General features: G+C 41.8%; 1 pseudogene; it reads left to right on the forward strand.

Moving 5' to 3' along the window:
* Positions 1 to 6,433, forward strand: part of LOC100847383 (ATP-binding cassette sub-family C member 4-like) — a 131,126-nt pseudogene extending 124,693 nt beyond the window's left edge.
* The last annotated feature ends 17,324 nt before the right edge of the window (positions 6,434 to 23,757 follow it).

Genomic DNA, 23,757 nt, shown 5'->3' on the forward strand with positions numbered 1-23,757 from the left:
TACCTGGAAAAGGTATAAGTTGCTTCTGTTTCTAACCTCATACATGATACTGTCACTTAATCCCTAATTCTTTGTTGTTTAGAATTTTATTCAATTACCCCCTCCCTACCCATGCTCCCTCTAACTTCCAGAAGAAGGTAGATTGTCCTCAGGATAAATCAGGAATTCACAAAACCTTAACACTGTACTCTGAATGGTGCTTGAAGATGAGGTGTGTGAAAGCACTAAGCACTCTACACAGTGTGAGGAAGGCCCTCAATGAGTGACCTTCAGTCATGTGGAGTCTTTCTCACAAAGATGAGGAGGTAGTATCTTATACAGATGTGACAACTGAGGTCTAGTTTAAGGGACTTAGTCATTGTCATGCAGCCACCTGTAATTCACTCTGGAACAAGGTGGGATTGACACTGATGGGAAGATAGGGGGAGGGAGGGAAGGTGTGGTGTTCTTGTTGCTTGAGATGCATGGTTTGGGGTGGGATGAGGCTTCAGGCTGTGTGTGGTGAGGCTTCCCCCCTGAAAATTTATCTTTGGGTATTAAATTATGGATGCATTTTTCCTTCTTCATACTTTTCTGCATTTCCCAGATTTTTACTTGTAAATTATAATAAAATTACTTGTGTAATATTTAAAATATCTGTTAAAGAAAACATACCCCAGTATCTAACAGTATTTCCATATGAAAAATGTATCTAAAATGTGGCCTAAATTACATCTGTCACTGTTTCATCTCAACCTTTCTTAGAAATGAGGAAATGCACAGCTGTACCTTCCACTGTTAATAGGGTAGGAATAACTTTTCATAAGTACTATATTATGCAAACGTTGAGAAGCTTTTTAACATGGAGGTTTTTATTTTTTGTGCCTAAAATTCACAGAGTTCTTTCATCTACTAGAGTGTCTCCCAGTCAGAGTTTCCCTCCTGAGACCTGATAATCATTTGTGATTTCAAATATAACCTAGTCATAAAACAGCAAGGACTCTTAAAACCCTTTTGTTCTTTTGAACTTAGGCATCACACATCAAAGACAGGTGTCCCCACCTATGTGTCAAAGTGTTCATTTAAAAACTATATTATCCTTATGTATGATCAAGTCATTGAGTACTGAGAAATCAATCTCAGAATTTTAGATGTGTCCAAATAAGATGATAGGTTTCAACATTCCTTAGTGAGGAAACTAAGTCCTCAGAAGGAATGTGGTTGCATGTATATAATTGGTGTTAAGCTAGTTTGCAGCAGACACAGAATTAGAAATCTGTTCTTTAAGTATATGTTTTAAATCAAGTGTCACATAAGATACATACAGAAGGAGACATCGGTCATAGAATTAGAAATCTTGTGATTCCTGGTCTAGTAATCCTGCCCCTACTCTAACAATTTTAATGGTAAGTTACATTTTTGTAGTTTTTTATAATTTATTTTACACAGTTCTTGCATGTATAATTTCACATAATCCTCATGACTGCCCTTTTTTATCACAAGTCATGGATGAAGAGATTGGTCCAGGGCCCACCCAAGGTCACAGAGCTGGTCCAGGGAGCACAGAGGGGGATTTCTGGGGAGGCTGAGTGCAGTCCTAGTTTCTGTGTTCTGTGTTGACTCTGAGAACACTGCTCCTTTCACGCGGTAGCCAAGGTGGAGGCGGTCACTCAACTTCACAGGGTGACAGAACCTCACTCTTAAATTTCAGTCTTGCCACTGGCTCAGGTCACCTCTACAGAAAGAAATGCAGTTCTTGATTCTCATCCCATTTTGACATTACTTCTGCATACTCTACATCCTCTTAGGAGGATAAGCTGTCAGACTATCAGTTTTTTGAATTTTCAAGCATCAGATATCAATGCCTTGTTCAGAGCTGTAACAACGGGTTGATTAGCCTAAGTCACAAGATTTTCACTCTAATAGAACAGAATTCATTCTTCTGAAGAGAAAACCCAACATCTGGGAGAGGGGCTTCCATATCACATTTTCTTGAACAAATAGTTCAGGTGAACTGATCACTGTCTGATTGACCCATGTCCATGATATAGTGGAAAAAGTACCTTTTAGATTCATAAAGCTGAAGGGGGCATTAGTCTGCTAGGGCTGCCATACAAAGACCACAGAACAGGCAACTCAAACAACAGAAACTTATTTCCTCATAGCCCTGGAGACTTGAAGTCTGAGGTCAAGATGTCAGTAGGGTTGGTTTCCTCTGGGGTCTCTCTCCTTGGCTTGGAGATGCCATCTTCTCTCTGTGTCTCACATGGACTTCCTTCTGTTTGCCTGTGTCCTGATCTCCTCTTCTTATAAGAACTCCAGTCTGTTAGATTAGGACCTACCTGTATGACTTCATTTTAACTTTATTGCCTCTTTAGAGATACTGTCTCCAAACAGTCACATTCTGAGGTACGGTGGTGTTTAGGACTTCAACATGTAAAATTGGAGGGGACACAGTTCAGCTTAAAGAATGAATGCCTGTCATCTACTCTGTTCTGTGATGAAGCAGGTCATGTTGAGGTTTTTTGAAATTTCTTTGTTCCCAGTGTGCAACAGAGGTGTCATTTTGTCTATTCATGAAATCACCTAATAGAGCCCAGAAGTTATAAAATCCTCGTATCCAAGCTCTGGGAGCCTGGACCCATTTGAATAGATGGAAGAGGCACTTAGCATCCACGTGGCCTTCTGTCCCCCAAGATCTCTAAGCCTCAGGTCCTCAGCTGTGTGTGGAGCAGGGATTACAGCCCTGCCGGCTTCTTCACACTTATTACAGGGATCAGATGAGAGAGCAGATGCTTAAGGGTGTTGAGAATATAAAGTGTTTTAAAGTATAAAATTCAGATCATTTTTTAAAACAGTGTAGACAGAGGATCTGCCTTCCAGTAATAAAAAATACACCCATATTTTAAGTAGCTTTAGAGACTCTAAATCAGGGGTCCCCAACTCCTGGGCTAGACTGGTATGGTCCGTGGGCTGTTAGGGACTGGGCCACATGGCAGGAGGTGAATGGTGTGCAAAGGAGCAAACTTCAGCTGCTGCCCCCATTGCTCACTTTACACCTGAATCTCCTCTTTCTCTCCCTGTCTGTGGAAAAAGTGTCTTCCAGAAACTGGTTCCCTGGTGCCAAAAATGTTGGGGACTGCTGCTCTAAACAATTAAAATGTATTTATAATAATATATTTTAAAACACATGGCTTATCTAATGCTACAAAATTTAAAAAATTTTTTTAAAATACTTTTTTTTTAGTTTCAAAAATATGAATTTATTGAATTGTTTTAAAAAAAGGCTGATGTTTCTCTTATTGCTTTGTTCCACTGTATAATGCATATTGAAAATATTTGTGCTCAGTTTTCTGAAGCAAACCTAAGAAAAATGTCATGGATACAGTTATTAAAATTGTTCAGTACACATGCAAATGCTATGAATCATTGCCAGTTTATGTAACTGTTGACAGAAATAGAAGACAATGATTGTCTGTTCTTTGCCAAAGCTTATTGGCTGACTTGTAGAGGAGCTTTGCAAAGATTTAGTGTACAGTACTTTTTTTTTTTTTTTTAATTTTTAAATTTTACATAATTGGATTAGTTTTGCCAAATATCAAAATGAATCCACCACAGGTATACATGTGTTCCCCATCCTGAACCCTCCTCCCTCCTCCCTCCCCATACCATCCCTCTGGGTCATCCCAGTGCACTAGCCCCAAGCATCCAGTATCGTGCATCGCACCTGGACTGGCATCTCGTTTCATACATGATATTTTACATGTTTCAATGCCATTCTCCCAAATCTTCCCACCCTTTTTTAAAATTTATGAACTAAAGATAAATCACTCTCCATTCCTGTCATCACACAGCTCCCCCACATGGTGGAGCCCCAGCACCACTGTTAACTGTTCTGTTGAGATGTTCTGTGTATCAGGAAGAAAATTCCTGTTTCTAAGCACAAATGATAGCTATTCTTTCTCTATTTTTCACTCAATGTTGTATCTCAGATTATATCAATGCATATGGTTATCTCATTCTTTTTAATGACTACGTGTGTGTGTGTTAGTTGCTCAGTAGTGTCCGACTCTTTGTGACCCCATGGACTGTAGCCCACCAGGCTCCTTTGTCCATGGGATTCTCCAGGCAAGAACATAGTATTATGCTTTCTCCATTTTGTACTCCTTATTTTCAATGCTTGTCAATAAGAGTTTATAAAATACAGGGAATACAACCTGACACTAACATCCAAATTTGTTGTGCCCATTTTATGTGTGAAAATGAGAAACGCTTGGGCAGAGAGTATTAATAGATTTCCCAGCCTCTTTGTCACCTTGTTTTTAATTTCTCTCCAGGCTTTGAGTTAGTAAAATGATTTTACTTATCAATTTAGTGATAAAGCATATCTGTGAATCAGAATGATCAGAACTCAATTGTATCTATGGGTTGTTTGGCATTAAGTCCAGCCCCAGTGAAGGTTTTAATGGGGCTACTTCCTCCATTGAATAAATACACCCCTGGTTTTTCTTATTGTGCCTCTAGTAGGGATGTGATTTGCTTCACGTGAAGCAGTGGACCTAAGAATGTGTTGCCTTAGGAGAAGGAGTTAAAACTCATAAATATGTGGTTTTTGTCTCCCCCCTCCCTCTAGGTGCACTCTGAAAGGAAATAACCAGATATCACTCACAGTGACCATGTGGTTATGAATATTAAGAATGACGAGTGGACAACCCTCAGCCTTCATAATTTTTGAGTTGACTCTGTGATTCTACCATGAGTTCATGTCTATTCCAAAGGCATTTTTTCAATAGGTTTCTGCACTGCATAAATTATATTATACTTTTTTTACACCAGCAACAGATATTTACATATTACAAATATTAATCTATAATTTTTTATCCAACTTCACTTAGTGAGTTCAAACTCTTGGAAAAGGATTTGTTATGTTTATTTATATGTAATACTATTTTCTTTTTTATCTAAATCAGAGGTGCAGGCCACCAATAAGAGCTGGTTTTGTGTCTTGAGAGATTCTGGAGCCAAACTCATTTTCTAAGATTTGAGGCAAATTTCTCACAGATTTTCTTTTTTTTTTTTTTTTTGACTGTTCCCAGAATTACATATTACTTTCTAATTATATTAGGGATTCTTGAAGACTGTGTGATGATGCTATTTTGTATCACCACTTCCTTTAACAGAACTACTATTCATTTTCCACTCAAAGACCTCTGGTTAAAATACTACAGAGAAAAGTAACAGGAAAAACATACAGTAATGTAGTTTAAGTAACATTATAGGAGAGACAGGTGTCACCCTCCAAAAATATATGGTTAAAATACAGAAGGACAATATTGTACGTTTGTCCCCTTAGTTGCAGGCAGATTCTTTACCACTGAACCATTGGGGAAGCCCTCTAAAAGAGAAGGAAGAGAAAATATTCTTTATCAAAGTAGGAACCCTTCCAGAGGATTTGCTAATGAAGGACAGACATGTTCTAGACTGTCTTCTAGATAGAGGATTTTATTTTTTACATTAAAAAATTGTTGTAAAATATATATAACATAAAATTTACCATACAACTATTTTTAATCACACAATTCTGTGGTATTAATCACACTCACACTGTTGTGCAGCCATCATTGTCTGGGTAACTTTTGGTAATTCAGTGTGTTATTTCTGCAGAGTCATTTTGGTAAGTTTCACTTTTCTAGAAGTGGATCTGTTTCCTCTGAGTTTTGAGCTTGATTGGCATAAATTTATTCACAATTATCTTACATGTTTAAACTCTGCAGCATCTCTGTGTTCTTTTGGCTTTTTAATTTTCTTTGAAACTTCTCTTTTTTATGAGTAATCTTGTATAACTTTTTCCTATTTTCAAAGAATCAACTTTTTGCTGGATTGATGCTCTGTTTTTCTTTCTAATTCGTCATATCATTCTTTCTTTCTTTCAACTTTTCCTTTTTGAGATTTTTTTCTCTAAATTCTTAAATTGCAAACAGATTAATACCATCATTATTTTTCTAACCTAAGTATGTAAAACTGACATTTTTTCTGAGATCCACTTTCAATAGCCAAAGTATTATGTATTTTCTAATTCCTAATTTAATTCATTAACTATATCTTTTACCCATGAGTTATTTATAAGCATAATGTTCTCTAAATTTCAAATGCTAATGGATTTTTTCTATTAGATTGAACATGTGGAACTGCTAACGTTCAGCCTTTTGTATAAAATGGCACTTTCATGTGTTTCAACAGAATAGTTTTATTTTGTTATTAATATATAACTTAATTTCATTTTGGCCAGACAACATTAGGTTATGGATTTTAAACCAAAAGTAATGATATTCACGCAAAAAGTCCTTGTTTCCACCATTTTTATTTTATTTGAGGGTTTTTAAATGTTATAAGTACATGTGTAACCAGTAATTTTCAAATAAAAGTCCTCCCTAAGTACTGGAATGTTTTCTGATACATGTTGAAGGCTGGTTCTCTGGAATGCAGACTCAAATTGAGTTTAGTGCTGGGATGTTTATCAGGGTTGCCCTTGGGGTCAACACTGTGGAATCAGGAGGGAAGAAATGGGATAGGGCAGAAGGAAAGATCAAGCTGGATCACTGGCTGGACGACCTGAGCTGACTCCATGGAGCATCTGGAGTGAAGATAGCCCTTCAGGGTTGTCCTGACACATCCAATGGCTGGTCTTTATACCTCCACCTGGAAGGGTTACTGTATGCAGCCAGGTGGTTTAAGGTTGCCCACTGGCAGCACCTCCAGCAGCTGGGCAACGAGTCCTTGAAGGGAGGTCTGAACAGCACGTCTCCATGTCGCCCCACATCCTGCGTCACAGCTCTAAGGTAGGTGATGAAGATGTACTGTGGGGGAAAATCTTGATGACTGATGTGTAAGTCAAAATGATGACTTAGTGATTCTCCTCAATACCCTCTGCTTTAAACAATAGAGGAGAAGGTCCATGAAGGGGAGAAATCTCATTTTCTAGGGTCAGCCCAGTCGTCACCTCTTCTAGGAAGTCACCTTAAGATCAGTCATCATCCTAGGTAACTCGTCTTTCTGTAGGATCCCGAGTGCCTCCCGTTTGTTAAACTGAACTGTACTTGGCTAGTGTCCTATTGTCATCCAGTGTGGTGATTCTTAAACAAGGAGCCTGTTCTTTCCATTTTACACAAGTTATGTAAACTATATAACCTGCCCTGACTATGAGTATTCCTGTGGTTTGTTTTCTCACTAAACCAAGTGAGAAAAAGACTTGGAACTGTGCCCTATTCACTTTTTAATTACATCTTTCAGCACAGTATCTGTTACATAGGGAGCACTCAGTAAATGTTTTCTGAATGAGGAAATGATGACTGAGAACAAACCTTCCTTGTCAACTTTATAATTTTGTAATTCTAAGAAGTAGCCTGGGATAACAGAAAGCCCTGGTTTTGGAGTCAGTCACACCGACCTGCCTGTCAGGTCTTTAACTCTGCTCTCACAAGCAGTGTGAGTGTCTGAAGAATATACTGTCCAGAGTGGGACACTTGAGACTGAAAGGAAAGCAGTAACCAGCCAGAGTGCCAGGGAAATAATCTGGCACCATCTTTGACAAAATGGACTATGGACACCCTTCAGCCATGTAGCTTTAGTCTAAAAACAATTCTGTGCATGTATTTATATAGATTCTATTCTTGAATCAGCAGCATGGTCCTAGTGTTGAAGAGGGTACCTAGAAACACAACAGGGTTTTTTTTTAAAATCAAGGTTTCATGTATACATTATTAATTTTAATTTAAAAACAGAATATGGATTAACTGAGTTTTTGTTTTTTAAACCTAATGTTCTGAGGAAAAAAAAAATTTTTTTTCAAAGACTAAACCAGCAGTGTATGTTGAAAACTGGGAGAAATACATATTTATTTGAATTTAGACCAAAAAAATAACATTACTAGAAGGAATAACATGCCCCAGCCCTATGAGACCTTCGTCTATACACCAGAACCATGTGACCGGCTGTAATCAAATTGGGATTGTGTGATATTTTTAAGAAGAACAAGGTTAAGACTTAGACACACTAAAAATGTTCTACACGGAGTTTACATTGGAGGGTTCTGACTAACTTCACTCTTTCACTCAGCAACAATGCTCACAATTATCCACCTAATAGGTGGAGGCTTTGTGTATTCCAAACCAGTGTTTGCCGGGGACCAGCCCCAGCTGATCCAGGGTATTCGAAGGAGAGACTGCGTAGGCGAAGATCAGGAAACAACTGCTTAATTAAACGTTAATTAAGGATATAAAGAGTACTAGAATGAGGATAGCTCAGTGAGGAAATTCAGTGGAGAAAAGAGGCTGAATAATTCAGCCAGAAGGTAAGAGAAAGAACGACATGGTGAGACCAAGTTTCGGTGAACAAGGCCCACACTTTATTTTCCAAAGTAGTTTTTATACCTTAAGTTATGCATAGAGGGTAATGGGGGAAGGGGTAGAGTCTTGCAGCAAGCCAGGCTTTCTTCCTGCAAACTTATCATATGCAAAAGCTTAGGTGATTTGCACCATCTTCTGGCCCGGAGGCCTGTTAACATTTTAAGACCTTTTCTTCAGAAAACTTATTTTTCTCTAAAGGTGATTGGTCAGGAGCCACCCTCCAAAAGCATTAGATAAAGTTGCATTCCTACAGAGCAAAGGTGTGGTGGGCTATAACAAGAAAAAGAATTAACTCAAGGGTCCCAGGTTACAAACATTAAAGCTACTATTTACACCAATTATATTAATCAATACACTGCCAGGGACACAGCAGGTAAGGCATATGGAAACTTAGCAGCAAACATTGGCCCAACAAGTGAAAATCCCTTCACTAATACAATTTCTAATCAATCTTTTAACTACTCAAAAGAATCTGTGTTTAGACAGTTTAGAACATCTCCTGCCTCTCACAGTTGGGAGGCTCTGAACAATCACATGTGGCCGGAAAAACCTATTCAGGTGGGCTAGAGGATTTCCAAAGGAGTTTGTAGGTTAAACACTGTCACACCCAGGAATTATTAACTGGAGCTGTAAGCTAACTCTTTTTTCAGAGAGGTATTGGGGGACAGCCCCCCGTAAAGTCAGAGGTGTAGGTGAAAGCACAAAGCAGAAAGTAGGCAGACTCTGGTTTTGGGGGTAGATGGGGGACTCCTGAGGCTCGATCCTGCCTTTGCGTATGCCGAGCCTCCTTCCTCATGACCTTTGTCATGGGCGGAGTTCCTCACTGGCTCCCAGCAGTGATAGAATTCCAGTTGAGCTATTCCAGATCCTGAAAGATGATGCTGTGGAAAGTGCTGCACTCAATATGCAATATGCACTCAATATGCAATATGCCGGCTCCCAGCAAGTGTTTGATCCAATAGTTAATCACCTTTAATTCTGGAGGACATTAAGTGAAAAACATTTTTTAAATTACATTTTGCAGACTACCTAAACAAAAAAATGAGTCTCTGAGATGGAGTTTATATCACATTAGAACTTTTGTAAGTAAATAACAATAAACAGTAGATTGAGGATTTTTAAACCCTACATTTTGCAACAATGAAAATTTTTTTAAATCTACGAGTTTATACTTATTCCAATAAGACATAAAATAGGAGGAAAGGAAAGATTTTTTTTTTTTACAGTAGAAAGGCAACTCACAAATGTAGACAGATTGATAGAAAAGTACCATATGGGAACCATTGTCATAAATAATTCAGACAAAATTTATCATTGACTGAACATATGTTGAATGTTTGGGGGTTGGAAGAGACACAGCATTTTCATGGACTCAAAATATCATCTCAGATTAATTTTTTAGGGAAGAATAATATTTTTAAAGTGGAAAAATCAGACAAACACCAGGCTAAGCAAGTAACTAGAGTAAATATTAATAGTGAACCTACTGACACCCTTGGCTTTTTTTCTTGTATCTTTAAAAATGTATATAAGTATGGTTGATTTACACTGTTGTGTTAGTTTCTGCTGTACAGCAGTGATTCAGTTATACATATACATGCATTCTTTCTCATGTAGGTTTAATAAGCAGGGTGACAATATACAGCCTTGTCATACTCCTTTACCAATTTTGACCCAGGCAGTTGTTCCATGCCCAGTCAAACTGTTGCTTCTTGACCTGCATACAGGTTTCTCAGGAGACAGGTAAGGTGGCCTGATACTCCCATCTCTTTAAGTTTTCCAGTTTGTTGTGATCTACACAGTCAAAAGCTTTAGTGTAGTCAACAAAGCAGAAGTAGATATTTTTCTGAGCAGAAACCATAAGGCCGACAAATCCTGGAAATGGGCTTCCTCGTCCTATACAGGAAAACTCTGCCCACACTGCCCTGCGGCTCTGCTGTTCTAAGTGCATCCTGTGGACCAGCAGCACTGGCTGGCCTGTGAGGCCATTAGAACACAAAATCTTGTCTCTACCCACTACTGACTCAGAATCTCTAGAATCCAGGTGAGTCCTGCTCACAGTACAGTTTGAGAAGCGCTGGTTTAGAGGCCCTGCTCAGGTCATCCTGTGTTTGCACCCTCCCCCAGGTGCAGGCAGCCAGAGAGGACCAGGGGGTGTGGCCACCTGGAGACCCACCCCCTTCAGGCCGTGCTCTGAGCACCTGGACCCTAGAATCCTTGTTCCCAGCTCCAGTGCAGGCCTCCCTCCTGGGGCCCATCTCCCAGCCCGACAGGTGGTCAACATTCAGCTGTTTATGGGGCGGAAGAGGGTGGCCTGAGCTTGGACTTGAAGGCTGGAGGTGCTCTTGCTTGAGCAGCAGATTCCTCAGGGCAAAGAGAGGGTCAGAGCCAGAGATGGAACTAAGAAGGGGAGGGCTGGGGGCTGGGTCGGCCCCTCCCTCTGCTGTCCTGCCTTCTGGCTCCAAACTCTAGGGTCCAGGAACCCCAGCCTGCCAGGTGGTTATGAGTGTGTACTTGACAGTGTGTTAGCCTGATTTATAACTTTTAAATATTAAAACATAAAAGGATGGGCTTCATTATACTCTTGACCCAGGGCCCACATATGTGAGTGGCAGGTCTGTTAAATGCTTCTCAGAATGTTTTCAGAGGACCCTCTGCATCCCAATCCACTGGGAATTTGGATCAGACCTTTGAGGCTGGAGCCTAGGACTCTGCATTCTGACCCCTCCCCTGGTGACTCTGATCCACAGCAGAGCTACAGGAGCACTTGTAATGGAGGGGGGTGGGGCATGGAGTGGAGCTGCCCTGAGTGGTGGGAAGTGTCAGAAGAGAGGGAGGTCCTGCTTCTCTCCTGATTCTCCTCACAACCTGGCCTGACCCCACCTCCGGGAGTTGGCTGCAGGGAGAAGCTGCTAGAACTGGGCAAAGGTATCCTTCTGCCGACCGTGGGGTTCTCCGGGGCTGCCCTGCAGAAGGAAGGACCTGAGTCAAGGGCAATAGAAGCAAAGGAGCTGCGGGTGTTTGGAGGGACCACATGGACCCACCCAGGGAGTCAGGCTGAAGCCGCTGAGCAGGTCTTTGGGCAAGGAAACGTCATGGTCCCGCAGGACACAGGTGGAGCGGGGACAGACTGTGCAGTTCCACTGGGGCTCACTGGCTACATCTGTCAGTTAGGAGTCTTATGACCTCTAGCAATGTCCTTAAGCTCTGTAAGATGGGGGTCCTAACATCCTAGTACCCTCTGAGCTTGTGTTAAAATTAAACATGATGGTCTTTCGTTCAGGCCCACAATGCTGGTAGGATGAGCAAGTGTTGTGGATTTTGCTAGGAAGCTCTGTAGCCACCGATGAGCCCAGAAGCGGCGTGGTAACAGTGTAAGAAAGCCCATTTGGGTACAGCCCTGAAGGCCAACCCTTTTGGATGCACTTCTCATGCCAAGAGAATTGTGCTCGAAAAAATAAGGGTTGAGGCCAAACATCCAAATTCTGCCATCAGGAAATATGTCAGGGTTCAGTTCACCAAGAATGGCAAAAAAATCACAGCCTTTTGTACCCAGTGATTGTTGCTTGAATTTTATTGAGGGAAATGATGAAGTTCTGGTTGCTGGATTTGGTTCCAAAGGTCATGCTGTTGGTGACATTCCTGGAGTCCACTTTAAGGATGTCAAAGTAGCCAGTGTGTTTTTTGGTCTTCTACAAAGGCAAGAAGGAAAGACCAAGATCATAAATTTTGATGATGAAAGAATGATAGTAATAAATTTTCATATACCAAAAAAAATTAAATGTGATATGATAGTTAAGTAAAAGCACATCCTTGTCACACAGAGCAAAACAAGGGGTAGCTGCTGTTTATTGGGATGCTTATTACATTACAATTCTGCACTTCTTGATGCTCAATATTATAGGCACTTATCACTGCCTGTGTTCAATCATGTCCAACATGTCCAAAGACATGTTCAATCATGTCTTTGTGCCCCTATGACTGTAGCCCACCAGGCTCCTCTGTTCATGAGATTTTCCAGGAAGATTACAATATTGGAGAGGGTTGCTGTTTCCTCCCCCAAGGCTTCTTTCCGACCCAGGTATCAATCTAGTGGCTCCTGTGTCTCCTGCATTGGCAGGCAGATTCTTTATCACTGAGCCTGGGAATTACCTGTCACTGACTTTAAGATCAGGTCCCTCAAGCTCTCAGGGGGCGCTAGTGGTAAGGAATCCACCTGCTAGTGCAGGAGATCCACGAGAAACAGGTTCAATCCCTTGGTCGGGAAGATCCCCTGGAGGAGGAAATGGCAACCCACTCCAGTATTCCTGCCTGGGAAATCCTATCCTCTGTCCATGGGGTACCAAAGAGTCCTCATGACTGAGTATACACACACACTTCAGATCCAAGGCATAAGAAGGTTCCAGTCACAGCTGTGTGCCACACCCATGCTTGGCCAGTCACCTGGAGCTCCCTGAACTTCCCTGTGCAGGAGCAACTCCTGAAGTTACTGCTGAGCTGCTCATCCTGTATAGTTCCCAGGATTTCCCTCCCAGCAAGCCACACCTTGGGAATCCTGCTCATAGGTTTGTGATGAACTAAGATGGGTTTTGTATGAAATCTCCTCAGACAACTGTATCATACTGAAAATCACCACCAAGGTGCAGGAGAATCCAGGCATTCAGGTGAGAAGTGTGGAAAGACTGTGCAATGAGGGGCCAGGAAGGCCTCAGAGTGGGCAAAAGGGGTCACAGGCCCCCACCCCAACTACACCCTGTACACAGAAACATACACTCCTGCTCCTGCAGAATCACTCGGTCTGTTTACTCTGCTTCCTCGTCCAGGTAGAGTTCTTTATATCCTCAGTATGGCAAAGGCCAATGGTTTATAAACTTGGCTACACATTTGAATCACCAGGGGAGCTCTGTAAATCCCAGTGCTGAAGCCTCATCTCAGTTAAATCAGAATCTCACAGGAGGGGACACAGGAATCAACACTTTTTAAAACCTCACAGGTGATTCTACCCTGCAGCCAAGTGACAACCACTATTGGAAGCAGATCTCATTTCTTCCCAAATGGCAGCCGCTTTCTTTGCTAGAAAGTGTGAAAAAGTGTAAGTCTTTCAGTTGTGTCTGACTCTTTGCGACTTGAACTATAGCCCACGAGAATTTCATGGAATTCTCCAGGCAAGAATACTGGAGTGCGTAGCCATTCCCATCTCCAGGGAATCTTCCCAACCTAGGGATCAAATTTACCCTCTGAGCCACCAGGAAAAACAGAGACAATTTGATTTCTTCCTATTTTGTTACCGATTCTTCCAAGTCAGACTCCCCTGACAGGAGGTGGGGCTCCTTCTGCTAGAGGCGTGTGTGTGCGCATGCTCAGTCAGTCATGTCCGACTCTGTGGCCCCATGGACTACAGCTTGCCAGGATCCTCTGTTAATGGGATTTCCCAGGCAGGAATATTGGAATGGGTTGCCATGTCCTGCTTCAGGGGCTCTTACTGACCTAGGGATCAACACGATTGTCCTGCATTGGCAGGCGGGATATTTACTGCTGAGCCACCTGGGAAGTCCCTCTGCCGGGTGTGGCTTGTGCCAGTAGAAAGTGTTCTAGAGGACACTGTTTCCTCTGAAAACCCTCCAGGGGGCGCCTGAATGTGATTGCTGTCAAGTGGAGGTCGGGGGTGTTTTCATAGAACTGGTTCAGCTGTGCTGCTGGTGGCTCCAGATTGTAGTGCTGGACTCAGCATCTCTGCATTCGACACCTCAATGCCATCTTGAATTGCAGTGCTGGGGGCAATGATCCTGCACTCGGCCCTCTGAGCTGAGGTGTCAACGCAGCCGTTTCACACCAGGGAGTCTTGTCTGACGGGCCGGCTGTGAGGCCTCTCCATGAAGCACCCTGTGAGCAAGTGAAACTCGACTCAGCCCAAAAGGAGTGACAAAAAGTTAGACTTTATTTTATTACCAAGATTCTACTTCTACTCCCAGGGAATTGTTGATGGGCTTTGTTGGTGACTGTTTGATCACAGCCCAGCCTCATGGAATATTAAGGGCCCCGACTTACCTTTAATGATTGTTTCCTTTGTTAGCTGTGGAGATAGTCCTGATGAAGAAAAAGAGACCAATTTCTCTTCTATTCCTGAAGGCCCGAAAGGGAAGTTTTATTTTGTTGTTGTTGTTGTTTTTTAACCCATAAGGTAGCTCCCTCTTGGCTGGGGCTTGATGTTGCCAGAAACAAATGGGAGCCCCTGGCACCCTTCATTTGAGGAAGACAAATGGGTATTATTTAAATAGGAAAAGACCTAGGCATCAAGGTGCACAGAGAACCAGGTCTGGGCTCTCAGGTGACAGGATAAGATGGCCTCATCACTATGGAAACAGTGTGTCTATGCTTGTGAGACAGGAGGGAAGTAGGTGGGCACAGATATTGGGAAAAACAGGATCCCACAAAAACTGGCTTAAGCCAGCTAAAATCAAGATGGTTTTGAGTATGGTCTGTTCTCTGACTTCTCACTCATTACACCTTCATTGTAACACTGAAATCCACTCCCCTCTCACTATGACAGGTGCTGTGATAGTTCCAAGGCTGACCATAGAAGGCCAAAAAGCGAAGGGGTGGCAGGGGTGGGGGGGGTGCCTGTCTGCTCACCGTTCAAAAGCCAATAAAGAGGCCAGGTTGGTGGAAAGGAACATTTGGTTTATTTTGGATGCAGGTGTGTGTGTTGAGGGGAGGGTGGATGCCTGTCCAAAGGCTGACTCCCCCTCTTTTGACAATCAGTGGACAAGAACTTTTATAGACAGAGAGGGCTACATGTAGAAACAGTACAGTCAGCGCTGACATTCATCTTGAAATTGGCCATTGGTGGTCTGACCAGTGTCATCTTGATTGTTTTAGGTACAATTAATCTTCAGTTCCAGGGTTGGTTTGTTCCCATTTCTCGAGATCAGTTCTCAGAATTGTGGCACCTGATGTCACGGCTACAGTCCGGTCATTATATAGTTCTTTTACCTGGTGGGGGTTTCAGTACCTATAAGACAGCTCACAGTGTATGGCTCAGAATATTATCTATAGCCCTTGAGAAGGAATTAAAAGGTCCTTAACTATGCTGAATAACTACATTATTATTATTGGTCTCCTTTGACTGTTTTCCTTTGTTTCTGCATATTCTCACTTCTCTGATTAAACTTATTCTTTGGCTAAAGTTTTTCCACAGACAAAAGGCAGGCAGAGGACATGGGGGCCAAGGACCATAGGGTCCTGCTCCATTTTAAAAGTGTGCAGTGCTTCAGTTCTTGAAAATCCCTGTCCCTTCCCTGGAATAGCAAATATATTTCTCCCACTTGTTGTTGAATGAAATTACCGAGCCCATGACAACTAACAACTCCATACCCTGGGTCCTCTCGCCTTCTGAGAAGGTCCACATTCTGACTATGGAGAGTGTGTCTCCCTGAATAAGTCCATTTTCACTCTGCTTCAGCTTGCTCCTCAGTTCTCTCCTGCAGGAAGCCAAGGACCCTCACTTGGAAGCTGGCCCCAGGTACTTCCACATCTTCCAGGAAGAGATATGTCCTTCTCCTGCACCACTTGTAACATGGAAGATGAAGAATAGGGACTATAGATCTAAACTGATTATAAAGCAGATGATCTAGATTTAGGAAGGGTTCTTATTTATCTTCCTAGTGTTGTTTCTTAAATGTTAGCAGTCTGGTTTCTGCTTTCCTGGGCAAATGTATTTGGTTTTTAAAATTAACTCTACTGTGGGAGTTTGAAGGAAGACATAACTGATTCTCATCTGCTCCCCAGCTGACGCCACAAGCTACATCTCCCTCTGTGGCATTCTCTCATCCTGGCTCACAGACTCCTTAAACCTGCTGCCTCCCTTTCTGAATTTTCCAGACCCCAGGTGAGTCAGGGTTTTCTCTTTAACTCATAACACAAGCTAATGGCAAGGGATCTCCCCTACAAAGCTGGTAACTCACCTGGCTTCTAGCAGGAGGTAAGGCATCACCCATACTTGGAGGGGTTCTATCATATCCTGTGTCCCCCCTGCTTTGTCCTTGCCCAGGAGGTTGAGGATGGTGACCTTGGAGCTAAGGATCACCAACTCTCTGCCTCTTATTCCCAGACCTTTGCTCTCCTCTGACTTGCGTTTTAATCTCTCTTCTGTGGAGGAAATCTTGGTTGCCTAAGTTTTCTTGCAAACTGTGTGCTTTATGCCAGCACCAGTGGCCTTTAAGCTATAACCTCAAGATTTTCATTTTCATTCCTTTATCATAAACATTCATACATAGCAAGGGCAATTAACTTAATATTCTGATAAAATATCTTGCCATAATAGCTTCCACTTATTGAACATTTCCTCTTTGCCAGAAATTGCAACAAGCACTTTCACATAAACAATAACTCCATGAAATAGATATTCCTTTTTTTATTTTGGCTTTGCTGGGTCTTATTTTTGGCACTTGGGATCTACGTTGTGTTAAGGGAGCTCTTTCATTGGGGTGCATGGACTCTCTTATATGGAGTGGGCAGGCTCAGTAGTTGTGGCACACAGGTTTACTTCCTCAACCAGCATGTGGGAACTTAGTTCCCTGACTAGGAATCCAATCCAGGTCCCCTTCAAAGGTAGATCTTAACTACTGGACAACCAGTGAAGTCCAATATGTTACTTCAGTACCCATTTTACAGATAAGAAACTGAGTTCAGAGAACATGTGTCATTGAATCACAGGTGGAAGAATTGCCCCTGTTAGGAAGTAGCCTTCCTCATTTATCTAATACAGCTTCTGAGAAACTAAGAGTTTCCAATTTTTGGAGGGATCATGAGAAAGAAAAGAAAAAATGTTTTAATTCTACTTCAGTTCAGTTCACTTCAGTCGCTCAGTTGTGGCCAACTCGTTGTGACCCCATGAGCGCAGCATGCCAGGCCTCCCTGTCCATCACCAACTCCTGGAGTTTACTCAAACTCATGTCTATTGAGTTGTGATACCATCCAACCATCTGATCCTCTGTCGTCCACTTCTCCTCCTGCCCTTAATCTTTCCCAGCATCAGGGTCTTTTCAAATGAGTCAGCTCTTCGTATCAGGTGGCCAAAGTATTGGAGCTTCAGCTTCAACATCAGTCCTTCCAATGAACACCCAGGAATGATTTCTTTTAGGATGGACTCATTGGATCTCCTTGCAGGCCAAGTGACTCTGCAGAGCCTTCTCAAACACCACAGTTCTAAAGCATCAATTCTTGGTGCTCAGCTTTTGTTATAGTCCAACTGTCACATCCATACATGACTACTGGAAAAACCATAGCCTTGACTAGACAGACCTTTGTTGACAAAGTAATGTCTCTGCTTTATAATATGTTGTCTATGTTGCTCATAACTTTCTTTCCAAGGAGTAAGCGTCTTTTAATTTCATGGCTGCAATCATCATCTGCAGGGATTTTGGAGCCCCCAAAAATAAAGTCAGCCACTGTTTCCACTGTTTACCCATCTATTTCATCTATTTGCAATGAAGTGATGGGACTGGATGCCATGATCTTAGTTTTCTGAATGTTGAGCTTTAAGCCAACTTTTTCACTCTCCTCTTTCACTTTCATCAAGAGGCTCTTTAGTTGTTCTTCACTTTCTGCCATAAGGGTGGTGTCATCTGCATATCTGAGGTTATTGATATTTGTCCTGGCAATCTTGATTCCAGCTTGTGCTTCATTCAGCCCAGAGTTTCTCATGATGTACTCTGCATATAAGTTAAATAAGCAGGGTGACAATATACAGCCCTGACGTACTCCTTTTCCTATTTGGAACAAGTCTGTTGTTCCATGTCCGGTTCTAACTGTTGTATCCTGACCTGCATACAGGTTTCTCAAAAGGCAGGTCAGGTGGTCTGGTATTCCCATCTCTTTCAGAATTTTCCACAGTTTATTGTGATCCACACAGTCAAAGGCTTTGGCATAGTCAATAAAGCAGAAATATATATTTTTATGGAATTCTCACTTTTTTGATGATCCAGAGGATGTTTTGCAATTTGATCTCTGGTTCCTCTACCTTTTCTAAAACCAGCTTGAACATCTGGAAGTTCATAGTTCATGTATTGCTGAAGCCTGGCTTGGGGAATTTTGAGGATTACTTTACTAGTGTGTGAGATGAGTGCAATTGTGCTGTAGTTTGAGCATTCTTTGGCATTGCCTTTCTTAGGGATTGGAATAAAAACTGACCTTTTCCAGTCCTGTGGCCACTGCTGAGTTTTCCAAGTTTGCTGGCATATTGAGTGCGGCACTGTCACAACATCATTTTTAGAATTTAAAATAGCTCAAGTAGAATTCCATCACCTCCACTAGCTTTGTTCATAGTGATACTTCCTAAGGTACACTTGCCTTCACATTCCAGTTTCTCTGGCTCTAGGTGAGTGATCACACTATTGTGATTATCTGGGTTGTGAAGATCTTTTTTGTACAGTTCTGTGTATTCTTGCCACCACTTCTTAATATTTTCTGCTTCTGTTAGGTCCATACCATTTCTGTCCTTTATTGTGCCCATCTTTGCATGAAATGTTCCCTTGGTATCTCTAATTTCCTTGAAGAGATCTCTAGTCTTTCCCATTCTAATGTTTTCCTCTGTTTCTTTGCATTGATTGCTGAGGAAGTCTTTCTCATCTTTCCTTGCTGTTCTCTGGAACTGTGCATTCAAATGGTTTTATCTTTCCTTTTCTCCTTTTCTTTTTGCTTCTCTTCTTGCTACAGCTCTTTGTAAGGCCTCCTCAGACAGTCATTTTGCTTTTTAGCATTCCTTTTTCTTGGGGATGGTTTTGATCCCTGTCTCCTGTACAATGTCACAAACCTCTGTCCATAGTTCATCAGGCATTCTGTCTATCAGATCTAGTCCCTTAAATCTATTTCTCACTTCCACTGTATAATCATAAGGGATTTGATTTAGGTCATACCTGAATGGTCTAGTGGTTTTCCCTACTTTCTTCAATTTAAGTCTGAATTTGGCAATAAGGAGTTCATGATCTGAGCCACAGTCAGCTCCTGGTCCTGTTTTTGCTGACTGTACAAATCTTCTCTATCTTTGGCTGCAAAGAATATAATCAGTCTGATTTCGCTGTTAGCCATCTGATGATGTCCATGTGTAGAGTCTTCTCTTGTGTTGTTGGAAGAGGGTATTTGCTATGACCAGCGCATTCTCTTGGCAAAATGCTATTAGCCTTTGCCCTGCTTCATTCTGTACTCCAAGGCCAAATCTGCCTGTTACTCCAGGTGTTTCTTGACTTCCTACTTTTGCATTCCAGTCCCCTATAATGAAAAGGACATCTTTTTGGGGTGTTAGTTCTAAAAGAACTGTTCATAGAACTGCTCAATTTCGGCTTCTTCAGCATTACTGGTTACAAAGGTTTAATTTTCAAATTGTTGTAAGTCATAATTAGCGTGCGGGAAAGGGTTTCCTTATTTTGGAAACACAAACTGAAACCAGTAGTATTTCAAAAGAAAAAACAACCAAAAGTATGACCATATTCACCAGGTCACTCAGCAACTAGTCCTTTTTATTAATGGTTTTATGAAGGCATCAGGTTTTCCATTAGGACCCCATAATTTCTTACAAAATTTCCTTGTGGTTTGCAACTTATTAGAAATGTCTACTTGTCAAAAGTCCTTCCTATGAATCTTTATAGAGCTGAAGCACTTTTACAAACACATCTGAGTACAGCAAAAACTATGTGTAAATGACAAAAGACTTTCCCCATACTGTGCATGCTGTGCAGGTTAATAAACTATTTCTCTCTTTACATCTCTCTTACATCAGTTGAGCTTCCAAGGCCCCAGCCAGAGAGCCTAGAAGGGTAAAACAGAAAGGAATTTTCTCCTCCCTTACATGGTAAAATATACATAACATAGAATGAACCATTTTAACCATTTTTAAATGTACTATTGTGGGCATTAATTATATTCACATTGTTGTGCAACCATCACCACCATACATCTCCACAACTTTTTCATCTTCCACCTGAAGCTCTGTGTCCATTAAACACTCCCCACGGTGCATCCCCACCCCACTCTGCAAACATCATTCCACTTTGTGTCTCTATGAATTTGACTAGTCTAGGCACCTCACATAACTGGGATCACAGTATTTGTCTTTTGGTGACTCAGTATTTCTGGACATCAAGTGAGTGGGTATTTTTCCCATACTAATTCTACAAATCTTCAGACACAACTGTGTCCTACAATTTAAGTCAATTCTGATACAATCTACCTGGAGTTAGTGCCAGACCTCATCTTAGGTTAAGGGCTCAGTCCCACAAAACTGCTCCTTCTTCTCAATTTCAGAGCCAGTCATGAGTCCAGGTGGTTACCTTTTCTTATGGACTGATCATAAATCAGGGTTCCCATAACCTCCTCTTTGGGTTTGGTAATTTTCTAGAGTGGCTTACAGCTCAGGAAAACAGTTTACTCAACTAGATCACTAGTTTATTATAAAAGGATTCAACTCTGGAACAGCCAGATGGAAGGGATGCAGAGCAAGGTAGGAGGAGGGGCGGGGGCTTTCAGGCCCTCTCCAGGAGAATTGTCCTCCCAGCACCTGCACATGTTCATCAGTCGGGAAGCTCTGTGATCCCCATCCTACTGAGTTTTTATTGAGGCTTCATAGAAGCATACTTAGGCAAGTTGATTAAAGCATTGGCCATTGGTGGTTGAACTGTTCCCATTTCCTCTCCTCTCTGGATGTGGAGGGTGGGGCTGAAAGTTCCTTCCTTTAATCAAGCATTTGGTTTGACTGAGAAGCAGTCATTCAAAAACCCAGGTGGGGCTGATAGGGGCTTGTTATAACAAAAGACATCTCATCACTCTTAGTTCTCCAAAGTGTTTCAGCAGCTCTGAGCCAGGAAGAGATTGAAGACCAAAAATATTTCTGATTATAAGTCACAGCATCACACTCTTCAAGGTTCGTCTATGCTGCAGCACGTGTCAGAATTTCCTGCAGTTTTAAGGCTGAGTGATATTTCATTGTAGGTTTATGTCATATTTCATTGTATGTTTAGATCACACTTTGTTTTAGGAGAGCTTCCCTGATAGCTGAGTTGGTAAAGAATCCACCCGCAATCCAGGAGACCGGAGTTTGATCCGTGGGTTGGGAAGAGCCCTTGGAGAAGGGAAAGGCTTCTTTCAGAAACACTTTCAAAAACAACACTTTTGAGTGCCTTTATTTTCTTTATTCAGATGGTTTTTATATATGGGAAAAATTCTGAAGTTGCTTATTTTCCTCTTATACTGATGTGCACTTATTGTTCACTGAAATTATTTATTTATTTGAGAGAGAAAGAAACCAGAGTTTTACTTCTTGCTTATGTAGTTTTCTCTATGCAACAGTTGCTGGGTAACTCCCTTCATGTCCCGAGAAGAATATGCTTTGGTCTTTCCTCTTTTCCTCTTGTATATCAAAACAGGATTCCTCCAGGACCAACCTAGCAGTAGAACAGACATTTAAGTAGTCTGGCTGACTTTGTCCGTCATTTATGTTCACCTCCACTGATCAGTATTGGCCACTATCCCTGTGTATCTCAGGCAGTGTGGGAAGCATAGTTCTCCCTTTGGTCCTGAGACACATAGAAACTTTTTGAGTCACAGTAAATGTTTTTAGATAGCATATTGAAAAGCAGAGACATTACTTTGCCAACAAAGGTCTGTCTAGTCAAGGCTATGGTTTTTCCAGTGGTCATGTATGGATGTGAGAGTTGGACTGTGAAGAAGGGTAAGCACCAAAGAATTGGTGCTTTTGAACTGTGGTGTTGGAGAAGACTCTTGAGAATCCCTTGGACTGCAGGGAGATCCAACCAGTCCATTCTGAAGGAGATCAGCCCTGGGATTTCTTTGGAAGGAATGATGCTGAAGCTGAAACTCCAGTACTTTGGCCACCTCATGTGAAGAGTTGACTCATGGGAAAAGACTCTGATGCTGGGAGGGATTGGGGGCAGGAGGAGAAGGGGATGACAGAGGATGAGATGGCTGATGGCATCACTGACTCGATGGATGTGAGTGTGAGTGAACTCCGGGAGTTGGTGATGGACAGGGAGGCCTGGTGTGCTGCGATTCATGGGGTCACAAAGAGTCAGACACGACTGAGCGACTGAACTGAACTGAACTGAAATGTTTTTAGAGGTTGTGGTGCCCTCCTCTTTCTGGTGGGGTGTGGGTATCCTCATCATTCACCAGGCATGTGCTTTCTAAGACTTCCTGTGGGCAGGACATTGAGTGGGCACTCGAATCCGAGGGAGCAATCCTTCTCCATCTGCTTTAAGAAGTCTGTGCTCCAGGCATTGTGAACCAGTGAAGATCCAGCGATTATAACTCTTAGCTCATTTTTAATAAACTAAAAGTAGAAATAACAGGCTTCTTTCTCCTTTATCTCTTAAAGATTAATCTGCATTTTACCTTGTAAATAAAGTAGTGACTGTTGTCTAGTAGATATGACTATTTTGCTTGACAGCAAATACAGCTGAGAGATTAGTAAGAGCTGTTCTTGTGTAAAGTGAGAGCAAAGAACCTAATGCTGACCAAAACTTCATTCTACAGCATGTTATTATGTACTCTCTGCCATTTTTAGTCCTTTAAGCTCAGATATACTTTAAGATTGTGGTATATCTCTGCCTCGTAGTTTAAAAAATTCATCTCTCTGCTGTACAGTTTGATTTTTCCACCATTGTAATGTACTGTTCTTGCCTCCAGGGCTTGACAGCACACATTCTAATTGTTCAATCCAACATGACCATGGTGACCACACTTCAGCTTGCTCTGGAGAAGCCATTTGCCCCAGCAAAATATCTTTATACACATCTATCCTCCTAGTTCTAAACTGCATCAAGTACATCAGAAATGTTGATGCAGTGATTACTCTTTGATTTTGTGTTGGTGACTCTAAAATAATACCTGAAGGTACAGAGAGAGGCAGCCCAAAGGGGCAGGAAGTTCATGGGCTTTGGGACCAATATCTGGGTTCAAGTCTTCCCCCTTTTTGGAGAATTCACTGTTGTCTGAACTATATTTTATGAAAAAAGATAAGAATAATACATACCTTACAGTAGTATTGCAAGGATTTGTGAGATGGTAAAAGGGTATTGTTCCGACTCTTTGTGGCCCCATGGACTGTAGCCTATCAGGCTCCTCCGTCCATGGGATTTTCCAGGCAAGAGTGCTGGAGTGGATTGCCATTTCCTTCTCCAGGGGATATTCCTGACCCAGGAATCAAACCTGGGTCTCCCACATTGCAGGCAGACGCTTTACCATCTGAGCCACCAGGGAAGCCCCTACACATTCAATAAGTGGTAACTATACCAATAGCCGTTGGTGAGTTTTTCATATGGATATTTGTACTTCATTTACTATATGCTGCTGGGAGAGTTAG

This window comes from Bos taurus, unplaced genomic scaffold, assembly GCF_002263795.3.
Source record: "Bos taurus isolate L1 Dominette 01449 registration number 42190680 breed Hereford unplaced genomic scaffold, ARS-UCD2.0 Leftover_ScbfJmS_713, whole genome shotgun sequence".
Classification (NCBI taxonomy): Eukaryota; Metazoa; Chordata; class Mammalia; order Artiodactyla; family Bovidae; genus Bos; species Bos taurus.